This window comes from Puma concolor, chromosome A3 (assembly GCF_028749965.1).
Source record: "Puma concolor isolate L17-30 chromosome A3, mPumCon1.1.hap2, whole genome shotgun sequence".
Classification (NCBI taxonomy): Eukaryota; Metazoa; Chordata; class Mammalia; order Carnivora; family Felidae; genus Puma; species Puma concolor.
In genome coordinates, this window is record NC_141669.1 from 38,160,403 (window position 1) to 38,178,004 (window position 17,602).

The following is a 17,602-nucleotide window of genomic DNA, read 5'->3' on the forward strand; positions in this document are numbered from 1 at the left end:
CTTGAAAACTTTGCATCCATCTGGTCATGCCCTGAATCCAAATGGGCAACCACGGGAGTCATACGCTTCTATCATTCATTCATAAATACCACCAAGCACAAACACAAGAGGAAATATACCCCAGCATATCAGTTTCTCATTCAAAATCCCCTCCTCTGTTTTAAAAACTCACTTTTATGGAAGTATACTTTGCATACTATAAAAGGCCCCCGTTTTAAGTATGCAGTATGATGAGTTTTGACAAATGTATATGTCAGTGTAAATATCAGCTGAATTGTGGGAGAGCAAATTCCCATCACACCACCTCCCTCTTCCACCTTTTTTTTAAAAAAATAAAAAAAATTTTTTTTAATTTATTTTTGAGACAGAGAGAGACAGAGCATGAGCAGGGGAGGGGCAGATAGAGGGGGAGACACAGAATTTGAAGTGGGCTCCGGGCTCTGAGCTGTCAGCACAGAGCCTGACGCGGGGCTCGAACTCACAAACTGTGAGATCATGACCTGAGCTGAAGTCAGATGCTTAACCGACTGAGCCACCCAGGCACCCCCCTCTTCCACCTTTGAGGTCAGTCTCTTTCATTCCTGCTTTCTGTGACAGTTTTGCCTTTTCTAGAATTTCACATACATTACATCAGGCAGTGTGTGTTGTTTTGTGTCTGTCATTCAATATGTTTGTGAAGTTCCTCTGTGTTGCCATGAGAATCAGTAGTATTTTTCTTTTTGTTGCTGAATAATATTCCATGTGTGGGTATGCCACACTTTTTAGAATCACTCTCTTATTTTTAACTGGGCCAGAGATGGCCTTTTCCATTCCCCCTTCTGGGCCTGTGGAGGCCTTCTCTGTAGGTTCTAGATCCTCATTTCCCTCCTCTTCCTGCTAGCCCGGGCCCTTTTTCCCTTTTCCCTGCCCCCTCCTTTGCCTTAGGTCTGTTATAGAGCAAGCCATGCTTCTGTTGGTTGTTTAAGGTGATGTTAAAAATAATCATTTATTGCATAAGTAATATAAAGTAACAACCAGAGACACCAAATAAAAAACTTAAAAAACTGTGCAGTCCTGACAACCCACTAAATTAAGATTTTCGCCTGATTTTAGCAGGCTACCAATTCTCCCCATTTGCATCTTCCAAAGGCCACACTTTTTGCCAGAATGCATATTTTACTTTATCTTTTTTCTCATGTAGGCACTCTGATGTATTTGTGGATGCATCACATTTCTTTTTTAAGTGCTTATTTTAGACTGTAAAAACATTTAAAAGTAATACACGAATATGGCAAAACCAGATTCAAACAGTACAGAAGAAATGTCAAATGAGAAGAAGTCTTCCTCCCCACATTGTCCTCATTCCTCAGGGCAGCCGCTGGGAAGGGTGGGGAGACTCTTGCCCCGCATTTGCAATGTCCAGTATGCATGTTGTCTGTAACCCAAATAACACCAGGCCTCCACCGTCTTGCCTCACCACAGAGGTATGTCTGTAAGAAACACAAACATGGCCTTGCATGTGAAAATAGTGTAGGGCTTTACTGAAGGTCTCTTGCGAGTGCTGAGGAGAGAGATACACAGCACACACACATCTCAGTCAGGATTCTTGGTTGTAAGCAAGGGAAATTGCTGTTTTCTGTCAGACAATCTTAGGTGCTCACATTGCCTCTGGAGAGCTCACAGCTGGGAGCCTCTGCAGGCCGGACGAACCCCCAGAATCACACTTTGGCTCAGATCATTATCTCATAGTTCGTGAGTTCAAGCCCCGCATCGGGCTCTGTGCTGACAGCTCGGAGCCTGGAGCTGCTTCAGATTCTGTGTCTTCCTCTCTCTCTGCCCCTCCCCACTCATGCTCTGTCTCTTTCTCTCTCTGTCTCATAAAAAAAGTCTTCTTTCATCTGTACCCCAAAGTCTCTATCTTTCTTTAAAAAAAAAATTTTTTTTTTAATGTTTATCTATTATTGAGAGACAGAGAGACATAGAGCGTGAGCAGGGAAGGGGTAGAGAGAGGTAGAATTCGAAGCAGGCTCCAGGCTCCAAGCTGTCAGCACAGAGCCCGACGCGGGGCTCGAACTCACAAACTGTGAGATCATGACCTGAGCCGAAATCGGTCACCCAACCAACTGAGCCACCCAGGCGCCCTAATATTTATTTATTGTCTTTGAAAGAAGAGAGAGAGAGAGTTCGTGGGTACACATGTGAGCAGGGGAGGGGCAGAGAGAGAATTCCAAGCAGTCTCCACACTGTCAGTGCAGCACCTGATGTGGGGCTCAAACCCACGAACTGTGAGATCATGACCTGAGCAGAAATCAAGAGTCGGATGCTTAACTGACTGAGCCACCCAGGCACCCCTCTCTATCTTTCTTCCAGACTCTGTCTCCTTAACTCCATCTTGCTCCTCCCTCTTCTCCCACTGCCTGTGGAGCTCCCTTCTTCTGAGGGGGCGATGGGAAACTCTGAACGCTTATACTTCAATAATTTTATCCTGGCCACATTTACATGTGAGAGGGACCAAAATATGTGTGCATTTTTTATACAAACGATGTCATTCACTGTGCAATGTTTGATGCATGACTTTTGCAGCATAGATTAGAGATCATTTCGTTATAATACAAACAGAGAGCTGCCTTACGTGTTTTGATGGCTGACTGGTGAATGAACCATGATTTAAGATATCATCTCTTTATTTTTTTTAAGTTATTTATTTTGAGAGAGACAGAGAGAGTGCGAGCAGGGGAGGGGCATTGAGAGAGGGAGAATCTCAAGCAGGCTCTGTGCTGTCAGTGCAGAGCCCTACACAGGGCTTGAACCCATGAAACCATGAGATCATGACCTAAGCTGAAATCAAGAGTCAGATGCAAAACTGACTGAATCACCCAGTGCTCCTCATCTTCCTTTTTTTTAAAAAAGTTTATTTATTTATTTTGAGAGAGAGAGAGAGAGAGAGAGAGAGAGAGAGAGCGCGCACGAGCAGGGAAAAGACAAGAGAGAAGAGAGAGTGATGGAGAGAGAGGATCCCAAGCAGGCTCTGCGTTGTCAGCACAGAGACTGATGCGGGGCTCAGTCTCATGAACCCGTGAGATCGTGACCTGAGCCAAAATCAAGAGTCAGATACTCAACCGACTGAGCCACCCAGGCACCCGTAAGATATCATCTCTTGATGAACATTGAGTTGTTGTCAGTCTTTAAGAATTTGGTGCTGCGCCCCACGCTCATGTATTACTGCCCTGTGAGGAGGAACATTGCTTGGTCCAGCTGGGGAGGAATGCTAGCCCTTGGCTAGCCCTTCTCACTCCTGGATATGAAGTTATGGTGGGCTGGGTGGGCCCCCGGGGGACTGCTGCCAGCGGGGTCTCCATATGCGTGTGGGTGGGTGTAGACACTTGAGTGAGGCTTGGCAGGAAGTCTACAGTGAGAATGTCACTACCCAAACAGTAACCATATCCAGAGTGCTACATTTCTTGTTCCACTATGACCAGGGGTGTTGGCTGAAAGAAAGTCCCAGAAGTGCTACATTACAAGAAGTGGCCGGGACTCGTTTGGCAATTCGGCACAGTATCTTTTGGACACTTAGCCACCGAGAAACTCAAATCCTCATTTTGAGGAGAGATCTGTAGACTGGTCCCTCAGAAGATTTTTCAGTTCCCTGTCCTCTCAGTGTTCACTCTTTTTTTTCTGGATGCAGCAGCCCCATTTCCTTCCACGTGTCCGAGGTCACGTGTGTTCTAGGGGAAGCAGCCCTCACTAGCCAGGTGTGAGGGCAAGTGACTCCATCCGGACTTTGGCTTCTGCATGGACTGAGGCGAGAGCCAAAGAAACGTGGCTGGTGCTGACTCATGCCAGAGTCATGCTGCCACCTGGCAGATGCTGGGTCACTGCTTGCTCTCCCGGTCCCCTCAGCTGCCCTTTGTCCCACCTTTCTGACTTTGGTTTCTGCTGTTTCATTCTGTGATCCCAACTTCTCATCAATGCCTTTTTCTGCTTGCCCTTGTTGGTTTCATTGCCAGAAACCAGCAAGCTTGAACTTGACGTCTGGTTTCTGTACTGAGGCTGTGACAGTAATCACAGGAACCCCTGAGCCCAGCTCTTCAGGGTCTGTGATTGCCCAGCGTCCCCTGCTTTGGTCCAGCAGGGTCTGCGCTCTGTGTCTGCAGTCTGCCCAGGCCTGTCACCAATGCGGCTTTTCCTCCCCACCGTGGGCCCTGCTTGACCCTCCCATACCTCCCTCACTCCTGCACCCAACTTGGGATCTGTGGCCAGAGCCAGCCTTGGCCTTTCTGGTGCATCTTCTCCTGCCTGAACCCAACTTTGCTCTCCCTCCAGAGCTCCAGTGCCCCACCCAGAATGGATGCTGGAACCATCTAACCCCAAGAGATTGAGCTTCATTTCTCCCCAGTGCTGTGGCTTTCCTCTCTGGTCACCCTGAGGACAGGTAGGATGATTCTGGTGAGGCTGTGGGGAGGCAGTGGACAGGCACAGCTAAGAAGCGGGAAAGTGGAGGGAGGGTGAGTCACTGGGAGAGAGAGCAGGAGCCCTAAAGAAGGAAATGAATCATAAACGTGGGTCTGAAGGCTCAGCTGTTGACTTCCGAACTTCTGTGATTTGAGGTCCTAGAAAGTACTCCCTACTTAGCACTAACTGTTTTATCAGCCTGGGTTAATAAAGGATCTTTGGATTCCTTGTGAAATGAAAATAGTGAAATCATGAACCCATTACAATCTGGACAGGGGCACCTGGGTGGCCCAGTCAGTTAAGCATCTGACTCTTGATTTCAGCTCGTCATGATCTCATGGTTTGGGGGATTGAGCCCCATGTTGGGGTTGGGATTCTCTCTCCCTCTTTCTGCCCCTCCCCTGCTTGCACTCATTCTCTCTCTCAAAATAAATAAACGTTAAAAAAATCTGGACATTTGAACTTGTTTATCACTAAGTCCTAGCAAAGAGCAAGCACAAGAGAATGAGAAAAAGAAAGAAAGAAAGAAAGAAAGAAAGAAAGAAAGAAAGAAAAAAAGAAAGAATGAATGAAAGAAAGAAAGAAAGAAAGAAAGAAAGAAAGAAAGAAAGAAAGAAAGAAAGAAAAAGAAATATCAGAAAGTCTGGATTTGAGACCCAGCTCCCCACTTATGACTGAGCAACCTACACAAGGTATTTGAACTTTCTGGACACGAATCTTCTCATCCGTAACAGGGGTGTGCTAATTACCTATGATCTCTATCTTACAGGATGCTTGTGGGGGGAAGGGGCAGGGAATCAAATGCTATAGGAGCTTTGAGTAGTAAAGCAGTGGATGGAGGTTAGTCATTGCTGCTACTTTCCTCCTGAGAAGAGACACAGCTCTCTGCTACCAGGCAGGTGGGGGTAGACTCTCACCCCCTATTGTCCTGGTCTTTGGGCTTATAGCTGGGTTGGTAGGGGGAGCAGAAAGGTGGAGGAAGGCTTTTTCTGGGTGGGCTTGTTCAGACAGGGTTGAGAAAGAGTTGGGGTTTGGATTCAGACCAGGAGTCTGTGACTCCTGTGATCCCAGGATCAAAGCCACGGAAGCTGGGCAGGGGTGGGTGGGGGGTCTGTTTGATGCTCTCCAGATTCTCTGGTTTTCTCTGTTTCTAAGTTTAAGTTATTCTGAAGCTTAAAACCTGTGAATGGACCCTGAGATCCAGAAGGGGAATGCAGGGGCACCTGGGTGGCTCAGTCGGTTAAGTGTCTGACTCGATTTCACCTCAGGTCATGATCTCACAGTTCATGTGTTCAAGCCCCAAGTTGGGCTCTGTGCTGGTAATATGGATCCTGCTTGGGATTCTCTCTCTCTCTCTCTGTCTCTCTCTCTCTGTCTCTGTCTCTCTCTCTCTCTGTCCTCTCTCCTTTCTCTCTGTCCCTCCCCCGCTCAGGCCCTCTCTCTCTCTCTGTCAAAGTAAATAAACATTAAAAAAGGGGAGGGGGACAGGGGCACCTGGGTGGCTCAGTCGGTTAAGCGTCTGGCTTCGGCTCGGGTCATGGTCTCGCAGTTCGTGAGTTTGAGCCCCACGTCGGGCTCTGTGCTGACAGCTCAGAGCCTGGAGCCTGCTTCAGATTCTGTGTCTCCCTCTTTCTCTGCCCCTCCCCTGCTCTCTCATAAATAAATAAACGTTAAAAAAAAAAAGGTGGGGGGGATGTCCACAATGTTGACATTAGAAGCACCTAGAAAGGCCCCTTCTGTTCCCATTTTATCTGCACCCCAGACAAACCCTTGCCTGCCTGCTATCTGAGAGGAAGCCTCTATCTCTTTTGGGACAAGGTGGTGGCAGAGTGCCCATGCAAGATCTGGGAGGGGTCAGGGAGAGCCTGGGCCTGAAACAGGAAATAGTTGATGGTTTCAAGGAATAGGAGGCCGGTGTGGCTAGAGGAACGTGAGCCAGAGCAGAAGGGGTGACAAGGTGGGAGAGGCCAGCAGGTCCCCTAGATGGAGGACTTGAAGCCTGCTTGTGGGGTGAGGCTTTGATGCACGCCGGCAGCCACAAGCTTTTCCCTGGGTTCTGAGGTCTCTCCAGCTGTGCCTGGAGAATGGGTGGAAGCAGGTAAAAGAAACACCGGTTCTGCCTGGTGACCTAGAAACGAAGCTGGGAGGGGAGGCAGCCCCTCACTCACCTCCCCGTCCCCAAAGAGCCCCTCCTCAAAGCCCCCACTTGTGTCTCCATGGAAATTAGGTGTTGGGCCTGAACACAGGTGCTTTAGGTTTTTACTCCCACGTATTTGTGGTTATGGTTTAAACAGAGACCCAGTAAATTCGCAAAGCACTCGCCTCCCCGGAATATCCAGCCTGGCGGTAAAGTAGGCAGCAGGTGAACAGGTGAAATGAGGTAGGCTCCGGAGAGATCTGCTCATCCTCTGGGACACTCACGTGACCGAAAAGGGCTGAGAAGATGTCCTATTTAATAAGAAATCCGGTTGTTGGCTTTGGAAATCCTCTGGGCTGCTGGTGGGCCCCAAGCAGAGCCCCACTCTGAGCTGCTGTGGCAGATCCCAGTGCCGTGCCGGGAGCCAGCTGGGCCTTGGGTCCCCCGCAGTTGTCAAGCCAGGGGGTGTCTTGGGTTCTGGAATGCCCACGGGGCCTGGGCGCCTGGGGTGTTGACTGTGGTTGGCGTGGGGACTGTGGCCACCAGGCTGTTCGATCAGGAGTCCATGCTTCCCAGGCTCTCTGCAACTTTCTTTCCTCCGTCTCCAGGAAGGCCTCCACTGATGGCATAGTTTTTTAACAGTTAATGCATTAAAAAAAAAAAATTGATCTTGTGCTCAATTAGGCAGCACATACACTTAAAAAAAAAAAAAAATGATCCCTGGGGTGCCTGGGTGGCTCAGTTGGTTAAGTGTCCAACTTTGGCTCAGGTCATGATCTACCAGTTCGTGAGTTTGATTAGGCAGCACATATACTTAAAAAAAAAAAAAAATGATCCCTGGGGTGCCTGGGTGACTCAGTAGGTTAAGTGTCCGACTTTGGCTCAGGTCATGATCTACCAGTTTGTGAGTTCGAGCCACGCACTGAGCTGGCTGCTGTCAGTGAAGAGCTCACTTCAGATCCTCTGTTGCCTCTCTCTGCCTCTCCTCTGCTCTCTCTCTCTCTCTCTCTCTCTCTCTCAAAAATAAATAAACATTTAAAAAATTGATCCCTGTCCTCCAGGAATCTGTAATCTAACAATAGTTTTAAGAAGAGAAAAATACTAGACTTCCTTATTAAAACAAAAGAGTGAGATTTAAAAAATTCAATACCTTTTTAGTTATAAAGGTAACACACGCAAGGCAGAGAAATGGGAACCCTGTGTATCGCCGGTGGGAATGTAAAATGGCTCAGCTGCTGTGGAAGATAGTATGGCGGTTCCTCAAAAAATTACATGTACAATTACCATATGATCCAGCAATTCCACTAAGAAGTATGCAGTTAAAAGAATTGAAAGCAGAACTCACTTGGACAGATAGGCGTATACTCATGACGAGAGCAGCATTACTCACAGTAGCCAAAAGGTGGAAACATCCAAATGTCCAAGAACAGATGAATAGATAAAATGTGATATAGTCACACAAGGGGAGACTATTCAGCAGTAGAAAGGAATGAAATTCTTTTTTTTTTTAATAATTATTTTTAGTTTGTTTATTTACTTATGTATTTATGTTAATGTTTATTTATTTTTGAGTGAGAAACAGAATGCAAGCAGGGGAGGGGCAGAGAGAGAGGAGGACACAGAATCTGAGGCAGGCCCCAATGCGGGGCTCGAGCTCACGGACTGTGAGATCATGACCTGAGCTGAAGTCGCATGCTTAACCAACGGAGCCACCCAGGGGCCCCTAATTTATTTATTTCCAGAGAGTGTGAGCTGAAGCAGGGGAGGAGTAGAGAGACTGGGAGAGAAAGGATCCCAAGCAGGCTCTGCACTGTCAGTGAGGAGCCCGACCTGGGGCCTGAACTCACAAACCATGAGATCATGACCTGAGCCAAAATCAAGAGTACAGTGCTCAACTGACTGAGCCAGTCAGGAGCCCTTAGAATAGGCGGATTTATAAAGGCAGAAAAAAGAAGATCCCAGGAGCTGGGAGATGGAGGAAATGAGGATTATTTTTGAGTGGGTGCAGAGTTTCAATTTGGGAAGATGAAACATTCTGGAGATGGATGGTGAGGGTAATTGCACAGCAATGTGAATGTCCTTGATGCTGCTGAACTGTACGCTTAAAAATGGTTAAAGCAATACATTTTACATTATGTGTATTTGCCCACAGTAAAAATAAACAAGGTAAAATAAAAATAAATATGCACACGGTAAGCATAATTTATTCGAAAAAGTAATTATTTTCGTATTGGTTTTCCCCATCCCCTCACCCCAGTCCCCAATCCTGGTCTCACTCCTCAGAGTTACCTGTTGTTAGCAGATGCCAGTGGATCCTTCCAGACGTTTTCTGTAGACATGCTTGTCCTTCATACATTTTATCTTTATAGACATAGAATCATGCTGTTCACTATACCACAACCTGTTTCTTGCTAAGATCACAGCTGTGTTTCGGTTTCACTATAGACATACCTCCATCATTCTGTGGAGGGTCGCATTCGAGAATACAGTAAAGCCTTGGTTTGCGAGCATATTTTGCTCCGGAAATATGCTTGTAATCCAAGGCACTTGTATATCAAAGCAAATTTCCCCATAAGAAATAATGGAAACTCAGGTAATTCGTTCCACAACTCCAAAATGTTCATATAAAAATTATTGCAACACTGTAGTATAATACAAAATAATAAAGAAAATACAAAATATAAAGCAAAATAAACAAATTAACCTGCACGTACCTTTGAAAACCTTTGTGGCTGGTGTGAAGGAGACAAGAGAGAGGAGGGTTATTGTGTAGGATGACTTTCACTGTCAGTAATGGAATCCCTGCTATCTATTGGCTCAATGGAATCTTTTTCTTTTCTTGTTTTGTTAAACAAGGAACCTATCCAATGACCTAGAATGAAGCAAAGCATTCCTAAGCTCACTCTTGGATGGAAAAGCAAAGGACTGTCCATAGGTGCTTTGAAATGACAAAAAATACACTAGTGCCAGTTGTGGGCACCTTGCAATGTTCTGAAAAATCACTGGTTTCTGCCAAACACTGTGGCCTGAGATGGAGCATCAGAGCATGGGAGATGATCACCCACAATCCTGCAGAGAGAGAGAGAGAGAGAGGGAAGAAAGAGCCATTGGCTCAGTTGTGATCGTGTGACGTTCAGCATCATGTACTGATTTTGCACATCATGTATTACTCAAATTAACCTGCACGTTATTTATTAGAATTTTTATTAAATTTTATTTCTAATAAAATTTATTAGAATTAAATTTTATTTCTAATAAAATTTATTAGAAATTTTGCTCGTCTTGTGGAACACTTGCAGAACAAGTTACTTGCAATCCAAAGTTTTACTGTACTCCATAATTTAACCACTTTTCTGCTGATTTTGGTAGCTTCCAGCTTTTTGCTCTATAAACTGTGCTGCACTACATATCTTTATATGCCACATTAATTACCTTTTACATAGCCATGGGAATATATCTGTTGGATACATTCCCAGAAAAGGGACTCCCAGGTCAAGGACATGTGTGTTAAGTGTAAAATTGCCCTGTGAAAAGGGTGTTCCAGTTTACGTTACCAATGAGCTCACTGGTCCTTCCCCCCTTCCTCCCTCCTTCCTTCCTTCCTTCCTTCCTTCCTTCCCTCCCTCCCTCCCGACTGACACCCTTCCTGCCTGCTTTTCTTCTTTTCAGTCTTCCTTCCTCCCTTCCTTTGCTTCTTTCCTTCCTTCCTTCCTTCCTTCCTTCCTTCCTTCCTTCCTTCCTTCCTTCCTTCCTTCTGCTTTATACCTAAGAGACAAGCAAAAACTTTGCTTTTTCCATAGTAACAACAGGAATAGAAATGAAATGTACATCACAATTTCTCATAGTTTGGTGGTTCAGCTGGCTCTCTGGCATCTAACTGCTGGGTGTGTTCATCACTTTACTTTGTCATATTACCACACTCCATTAGCGTTTGGCATGTTTATACAGCTTAAATTATCTTGCAAAGTGTGGGTCTTATGCATTTGTCTTCTCCCCACTAAGTTAAAAATACATCTTTCCTTCTAATAATGACTTGTGCTCAGGGTATAATTTTATATCTGGTTGTAATCACACTTTCTTTCTGTGATCATTTCCCTGTAGTTTTTAATTTCATCTTTTGAATAAGTAAGAAATTTACATGGCTCACCATCCAAAAATATGAGCCAATGTACTGTGAAAAATTTTTTTTCTCTTATTTCCCATCTCTAATTCCTCCCACCTTCTCTCTCCTCTAAAATCCTATTTTCAGTTTCTCATATATTATTCCAGAGTTTCTTTGTAAAATACAAGCAAATACGAATATAGATTCTTATCTCCCTCTTTTTTTTTTTTTTTCACAGAATATGGTGCACTAATTGTTCTGCAACCTCTGTTTCCTCCCTAGTTATTGGTATACCTTGGAGATCTTTCCTTATTAGGAGACAGAGAGCTTCATTATTCTTTTCCATAATTCCACGTATATAAAGTATTCCATTATGGGAGAGACTTTATTTATTTAACCAGCCCTCTGTCGGCGAGTAAAGACTATTTATTTCATTATTACAGATAGCGTTGCAAGTCAATCTGCAGCCTAACAGTGGAGCTGCTGGGTCAGAGGGTTTCTCTTAATTTTGACAGGCGCTGCCAAATGGCCTTCCCAAACGGCTATACCGCTTCGTCCTATCACAAAGAATGTATGTAAGTTCCTCTTTCCCCACAGCCTCGCCAATGGGTTGGGTTGTCAACGTGTTGGATTTTTGCCGACCTGATAGGTGACAACTGGTATCTGCAGTTTTATTTTAAAAATTTCTTTAGTACCGTATGCATATATTAATTTTATAACAAATGATAAGTATTTCTTTTTGTTTTTGTTTTTTTTTTTTTTTTTTGAGAGAGAGACCGCGCGTGCAGACAAGGAGGAGAGACGGAGAGCGAGGGAGAGAGAAAATCTTAAGCAGGCTCCATGCTCAGTACAGAGCTCGTTGCGGGACTTGATCTCATGACCCTGGGATCATGATCTGAGTCAAAATCAAAACTTTTCACAGTCAGCTTAACCAACTGAGCCACAAATGACAAGCATTTCTAATGTGGTTTTAAAAATCATGGGCCTAAGCAGAATGAGGTGGATTTCTATGTATTTATGTAGAAGAATGTCCAAGTTAACAAATGATTTAAGTTACTGAATAGTGATACACATACCATAATTCTGTGAATATAATATGCATACATGTGTCTGTGTAGTTGTACATAGGAGAATGTCTGGAAGGATAGATGGAACTTAACAGCGCTTACCCCTGGCCAGTGAGAATGGGGAGAGAACTTTTAATTTTTACAGTATATCCTTCTGCAGTTTTTGCCTACTTTTTAAGAAATTTAATTTATTTAAATTAAAACCACAAAAACAGTTTGCCCGTTTCTCCCATCCCTACCCCCCACCTCTGGCAACCACCAATTTGTTCTCTGTATCTGAGCTTAGTTTCTTTTCTTAATATGTGTGTGTGTGTGTGTGTGTGTGTGTGTGTTTGTGTGTGTGTGTGTACTTAATGTTTACTTGTTTTGAGAGAGAGAGAGAGAGAGAGAGAGAGAGAGAGAGAGTGTACAAGCAGGGGAGGAGCAGAGAGAGAAGGAGAGAGAATCCCAAGCAGGCTCCACGCTGTCAGTGCAGAGCCTGATGTGGGGCTTGATCTCACAAACCCATGAGATCATGACCTGAGCTGAAATCAAAGAGTCGGATGCTTAACAAACTGAGCCACTCAGGTGCCCTATAATATATATATTTTTTAGATTCCACATATAAGTGAAATTATATGGTATTTTTCTTTCTCTGTCTGACTTCTCTCATTAGCAAACTTCGCTCCAGGTCCTGCAATTACAAATCCTGTTTATTCCAGGGGTTCCCAAATTTATTCAGTTATATCACCTTTGCTTCATGGAGCCCTAATAACATGCGGTTGGTCTCTGGTTTTGTGGGACACACCAGGGGGCCCAGGAGCTTGTGCCAGGCCACCTGGAGGTGGCCCCTGCACCAAGAGCTCGTGCAGGTAATCAAGCAAAGTGTCCCAGATCAGCGACACGGTGTCCTATGCAAATGTGCTGTGAATACAGCACTGCTGGCCTTTGGGGTTTTCCCGGGTGTGGAAAAGGCCTCTGAGAATGTGAGCCTCCCCTGATAATCCCAGTCATGGATTCCTGATGGTGTGTAGAGCACCCTCACCACAGCCACTCAATGCAGGATATTCCAAGCACCTTTGCTTGTGAAACCCAGCGACTGCTGTGGGCTCCAGGCTTGTCTAGATGGCAGCTTGATTTGAACTCCACATCCCATGCCCTCTAGAAATCCAAAGCACTCTCCAGACTCCTTACCATTTCCCTGGGGATTATGTTCTCCTGTTATCTCTGACTTCAGCTCCCGCCCCCATGGGTTCTGTCCCTGTTCCACGCATCCAGATGGTAAATGTCAGCCCTTTATTTTATTTTTTATTTTTTAGCCTTTTATATTTCTACAAAGGGGTCTGCTCACACCAAGCGTGTCGGGTCCAGGAGGCTTTTCTGAAGATTTGGAGCACACGTGGGGATGTGAGGAAGACAGAGGAGGGGTCTTGGCAGCCAGGGACACATTAGGCAGCCCCGTCTTAAATTTTTTTTTTTTTTCAACGTTTATTTATTTTTGGGACAGAGAGAGACAGAGCATGAACGGGGGAGGGGCAGAGAGAGAGGGAGACACAGAATCGGAAACAGGCTCCAGGCTCCGAGCCAGCAGCCCAGAGCCTGACGCGGGGCTCGAACTCACGGACCGCGAGATCGTGACCTGGCTGAAGTCGGACGCTTAACCGACTGCGCCACCCAGGCGCCCTGGCAGCCCCGTCTTTAAACTGCCCTATCTTGGGGGCACTACTGGCTTCCTCTGCAAATGTTTCTGCTTTCCCTCTGTCTCCTTTGCTCTCCGAGTCTCTCGGGAGCAAGACTCCTGACTCATGCAAGAGCAGTTCAGCTCTATCTTTTGATCTCACCTTCCTGGAAGGGGTTTCTCTGGTAGGCAGTCACGAGCGTGATCTGTACAACCATGTGAGGTGGCCTGGCCTGTTGGAGCTTGAACTTTTTTTTTTTTTTTTTTTTTTTTGCTTTGTAACTGTTGCTATTTGTTTTTCTTGGGGTTTCCAGTGCTTTCTGGAAATTCTGCTTTCTGAGGCCCTAGGTGTGGGAGTCAGGGCATCCTAACGTGGGAGCAATTGGAGGAAGAGGAATGACACTGTGCTGGGCGAAGGAGAAAGGATTGGAAAAGGGCAATTAAAGGCAATACAGATGCAAGGAAAACAATTCAAATGGTAAAGAAACGAATATAGAGTGAAAAGCAAGTCTCTCCCCTCCGCCATCAGTCCCTTGGTTCGCTTTCCTAAAATAACCACTGTTACCAGCTTCTTATTAATGTTTTAAAGATATCTAATGCATATATAAGCATAAATTATATGTATTATGTATTCTGTCTCTTTTAAAAATAAATGGTAGGCCTCTTTACATAAGGCTTCTGTTTACCTTTTATTTTTTTATATTTTTTTCAATGTTTATTTATTTATTTTTGAGACAGAGAGAGAGCGTGGGGTAGGGGCAGAGAGAGAGCAGGGGAGAGAGAGAATCCCAAGCAGGCTGTAGCACAGAGCCAGACATAGGGCTCAATCTCCCGAACTGCAAGATCATGACCTGAGCCAAAATCAAGAGTCATTCACTTAACAGGCTGACCCGCTCAGGCACCCCACTTTTGCCTTTTAAAAATTTAACAATGTATCTTTACTATTTCCAATGGAGCTACCTATAAATATATAGACCCAAATACACACAAACATATGTATTTTTTCTTGTATTTGCACAGAAGGCAAACCTAGGTGACCCCCTCCATCAGCCACCAGGGAAACTTTTGGGGTATGGGCATTTCCAGTATGACGAAGGATTCTGATTGCCAAACGTTCTTGATGTCAGCTTCAGTACCAGGAGGTTATGACGCATACTAAGCATTGTTTCTGAGGGCTCATGGCTGTGGTCAATTGTAATTTTGTTCCCAGGTATTTTCTGTCCACTCTGTAGGGGATTCTGTACTCCCCAACGCACCTTCATTGCGTCCCCGTGGGAAGAGTAGACACTTCACTTCATTGGCATCAGGCTCGATCACATTACCTCCCTGGGCCAATGGAAGTGAGTGGGGTTGATGCCTGCCATGTCCAAGTCAAGGCCATCAGAGCCAGGGTGGACTTCTGCTCAGTCTCTTTGCGTTTGAACATGAGAATGGAGACGGGGGTTGTTCGGTCAGCCTGGGTCCCAGAACAAGAAGTCATTTGGAAAAAAGCTGCAGTCGAACCACATCTTATGAGTCATGTGGGTGGGAAATAAGCCTTCCTTGTTGTAAGCCCCTAAAACTCTAGGATTGTTTGTTACAGCAGCCTCACCTTGTGAAAACCGACTTATGCAGGGAAACAGTGCAGGGCTGTGCTTAGTCAGAGTCCAAGATGGTTCTGAGGAGCTCGTTACCTGCTAACAGTGGCCTCTGTGTTTGATCTGGATTTCCCACCAAGTGATAAAGAAGTTCTGGTTGTTACTACAGGAGTCAAGATATGCCACGAGCAGTACGATATCCCCCACTGTGCTAGTGGCCGTACCGGTTCCTTCAAATGTTGAGAAAGCCGTTTGGCAAGGTATAATGAGAGTCCTAAAATACTTTGTCTTCTGGAAATCTAGGTCAAGAAAATAATCGGAGATGTGCAGGGAGGTTCATAATAGAGTTATTTGAAAAGTTGGAAACCACCTAAGTGCCCCATCACAGGGTGGTAGTTTATACTTTATTCTATATGATGGATACTCTGCAGCCATAAAACTCAAGTAGCTGAATGTTGAATGAATGGGGGAGATGTCTGCATTTTGATACAGAGTGAAATCAACAGGATACAGACTATATCCATGTGACATTCCTGATTTATGTAACAAATATGAGATCATGCTCTTGATAATTTGGCATATTTTTTCACTTACATTACGTGAGTAAGCATTTCCGCCAAGTGTCAAGCATGTAAATGTGTATAGGACAAGACTGTGAGGAAATGAGCGAAAATAGTGGTTATCTCTGGATGGCGTTTTCTTTTCTGCACTTTCTGTATTTTCCACATATCCTATGATGAATATGTATGACTTTTAATGTCAGAAGTAAGTAACAGCTCTTTAAAAAAAATAATTATTCCGGTCACCTCTAGGGCTGTGCCTGCGCGCCGTGGCTGCCCTGGGGCCTTAACTGGGGCTCCTTGTCTAAGAATAAGCCCGTGTGTTTAATTAGGTCGGTCTCCTGCCGACCTAGAATCTTTGCACAGAGCTTAGCTTGTGCTGCCCAGAACCCCAGAGACACACCTGGGCTGCTGCCCTGGGCCTCGTGGGGCGCTGCTGTGCCTTGCTTAGTCTGGATGTGACAAATTTGTGAACTGTCACCCTGCCCTGACGGAGCGACCACCCTCATGTCTCTCCAACGTGTCCCTCCAAAAAGTAACATAGACCTTGCGATTTTGTGGAAGAGAAAAGTAAGACTCAGGAAGGAAACACTGGAAGCATTTTTGGTTGATAGTTATTTGGAATGATAATGGCTGCTATGCTGGGCACCTATGGTTCGTGGCTCCCTGAGGCCTTCTCGGTGAGTCCTGTGTCATCCGCATGCAGGCCCTGGAGCGGCTGGCTGGCGGGTGGATGGAGGAGGGAGAATTCTCAGAAAGCTCCTTGGGAGCTCAAGCCAAGGGTAAAAGGAGCCTGCAACCAGCCTGACTGTAAACGGGGTCGGCAAGGGCCGCTCCCCTCATATGGTGTCCCGAACACATCTGTGTCCAGGTTTCGCCCTTGTAAGGGTGTGCGGGTGGGGGGCGGTGAGCAAGTGGTGGTGGCTGCGGTATCCACAGTACTGCCCAGCGAACGCTGCGGCGGAGATGGGGAGTCAGGCCTGCGCACAGTCCGGGTAGGGACGCCGGGCAGCCTCAGTGGAGCGGAGCCCGTGAGTTAACCACTGCTGCCCAATCCACTTGCAAGAATAGTTCTCCGACCTGTTTTACAATCATCTGTGTAAACTAGCGAGTGATTTCTGTGTCCTCGGAGCACAGAGCTCCCTCCCCTCCCAAACTCTGTCAGGCTCCCTTGGACCTACTTTGGCTCCAGCCTGCAAGACAACACTTGGCCTTCTCATCTCCCAGACTGCTCCACCCCTGAAACCTTAAATTCCATCAACCCTAATTTTTTTAATTGAGGTACAGTGTACATAGAGTAAAGTACATGAATTCTTCTGCTTCGTGTGTCTGTAAGATTCAGCCCTGCTAGTGTGGATGGCACAGTTTATTCTTCACTGCTAGTTCCAACAGGTGGACGTGTCTGTTCTGGTGCTGACGGGCATTTGGGTTGTTTCCAGATTGGGATTATTATGGATAAAGATGCCATGAACATTCTCATCCACGTCTGTTGGTGGACACACATCGTCTCCATAACCCGCTTTCCTTCGTTTGCCCTCTTTTTGCTCACTGACACCCCGGTCGGGCACCCCCGCCATGTTTTCTGGCTTTGGCAGTTTGGCCACTGCACCCAAGCTCATTTCTTCTGTGGCAAAGACTCCTGCAAAGGGGAGCCTCTCCCGCGCTGCTCCTGCTTCCCTGCCCTCTGCTCCCGCTTAGCTGCTGTCATCTTGCCACTCATGGCTCACTGGTCCAGGTCTCCTATGACCTACCTTTGCCTTATGTAGGGGGACATTTGGGGCTTCTCTGACTTGGCCTTTCTGTGTCACTGTCCCTGCTCCCGGCTCCCTCTTTCCTCTTGTGGTTTCTGGGACAGCCCTTCCTACTTCTGTCCTACAAACCTGGCTGCTCCCTCTCAGCCTCCTTTGCTGTCTCCTCTCTCGTCTCCATCTCAGTGTGGTTGTTTCTGGGGCTCCGTCCTCAGCTCTTGTCTCTCCTGAAGGGCCCTCCTGGATCATTAGCGACCACAGATACGGATGCAGCATCCTTCCTCTTCAATCCCTAGACCCCAACATGAAAGGGTTTCCCAAAC